Source organism: Phytophthora infestans, genomic scaffold (assembly GCF_000142945.1).
Source record: "Phytophthora infestans T30-4 supercont1.81 genomic scaffold, whole genome shotgun sequence".
Classification (NCBI taxonomy): domain Eukaryota; phylum Oomycota; class Peronosporomycetes; order Peronosporales; family Peronosporaceae; genus Phytophthora; species Phytophthora infestans.
The window spans coordinates 295,929-297,619 of NW_003303678.1; the positions used below are offsets into that span (position 1 = coordinate 295,929).

A 1,691-nucleotide genomic window follows, 5' to 3' on the forward strand; every position below is an offset into this window, starting at 1 on the left:
TTTCAAAAAGCGACAAAGCAAGCAATAAAGGATGTCGACAGTTGTGAGTCTTGAACTCATCGCCGCGTACCCCCCATAGATTTCAGAGTCCTATCGCCCCTAGCCCGCTCGGACCAAGCTGTCCTAGAATGCATACAGGTTCTCCCAAGCAACATACGCAATATATGCTTTAACCATTACACGCCATTCAGAGCTTTGAACAGGACCCTGGATGCCCTCACCCGACACTGAAGCAAGTCGTGGTAGCCCGCAGCGCCACCTCCCGCCTAAACACCCGGCATACGGACGCCACCATACGCCACTAGGCACATTCGTCCCTGCTTCCGCTCCACGGTCTGCGAGCTGAAAGCAGTCTCACATGTAGGTGCACCTCGCGCCGCAAGACCACCCCCAGACACAAGCGAGGCGCCGGTCAGCTCCAAATAGTTCAAAATCGCCAAGAACGCATAAAGATGTTGTCAGCTTTGAACTCACGCGGGTTACCCCAATAGATTTCGAGTCTATCGCCTTAACCGCTCGGCCAAGCTGTCCTAGCATCCATACAGATTCCCACACACCTACGCAAAGTTGCTTCAACCATTATACGCCAACCAAGCTTCGAACACGCCCTGGATGCCCTCACCCGACACTGAACAAGTCGTGGTTATCCGCAGCGCCACCTCCCGCCTACACACCCGCCATACGGACGCCACCATACGCCACTAGGCACATTCGTCCTTGCTTCGTCTCCACGGTCTTCGTGCTGAAAGCAGTGCCACATCTAGGTCGACCTCGCGCGGCAAGGCCACACACACACACAAGCGAGGCGCCGGTCAGCTCCAATTCGTTCAAAATCGACAAGCACGCATAAAGATGTCGACAGCTTTGAACTCACGCGGGTTACCCCAATAGATTTCGAGTCTATCGCCTTAACCGCTCGGCCAAGCTGTCCTAGCATCCATACAGACTCCCACACACCCACGCAAAGTTGCTTCAACCATTATACGCCAACCAAGCTTTGAACACGCCCTGGATGCCCTCACCCGACACTGAACAAGTCGTGGTTACCCGCAGCGCCACCTCCCGCCTACACACCCGCCATACGGACGCCACCATACGCCACTAGGCACATTCGTCCTTGCTTCGTCTCCACGGTCTTCGTGCTGAAAGCAGTGCCACATCCAGGTCGACCTCGCGCGGGAAGGGCCACACACACACACAAGCGGAGGCGGCCGGTCAGCTCCAATTCGTTTCAAAAATCGACGAAGCACGCATAAAGGTTTAGAGGACGTACGTGCGTCGCAGATCGACACAAGTGCTGAGCTGTCACAGCAGACCATGAATGATCTGTTTGGCACCCCAAGCAGCTGCAATAGCTCTGAAGTCGAGCTTTCACAGGCAGCAGTTACTCGGGCTTTTAATTTGTCGCCCGGAGAGCTTCGAGACGCAGCGACAAACCTGCCGTTTCTGTCATCTGGACCCGAGAGTGACGCTCAGTCGGGATGTTGGCGCTGCTTCCCCGCCTGACAGTCCAGTGCCCGCACAGCCTATAACTGTGCCGACCGCCCTACCTGTCACTGTGCCCGTCGCCCAACCTACACGTGAGCCTGACGCCCAACCCGTACGCAAGCACGCTTCCCAACCTGTTCGTGTGCCAGCTACGCCGACCTGTCCTGTCCTACGCCCCCGTCATCCTGTCAAGAAGGGATTGT

The 1,691-nt window shown here is 56.3% G+C and overlaps 2 non-coding genes across 2 annotated transcripts; both read right to left on the minus strand.

Annotated features, from left to right (window-relative positions):
* Window positions 1-456: 456 nt before the first annotated feature.
* Window positions 457-530, minus strand: PITG_30152. Its single transcript has one exon. It is a non-coding gene; the product is annotated as a tRNA-Ser (tRNA).
* A 326-nt stretch (window positions 531-856) lies between these two features.
* PITG_30153 lies at window positions 857-930 on the minus strand. Its single transcript has one exon. It is a non-coding gene; the product is annotated as a tRNA-Ser (tRNA).
* Between the last annotated feature and the right edge of the window lie 761 nt (window positions 931-1,691).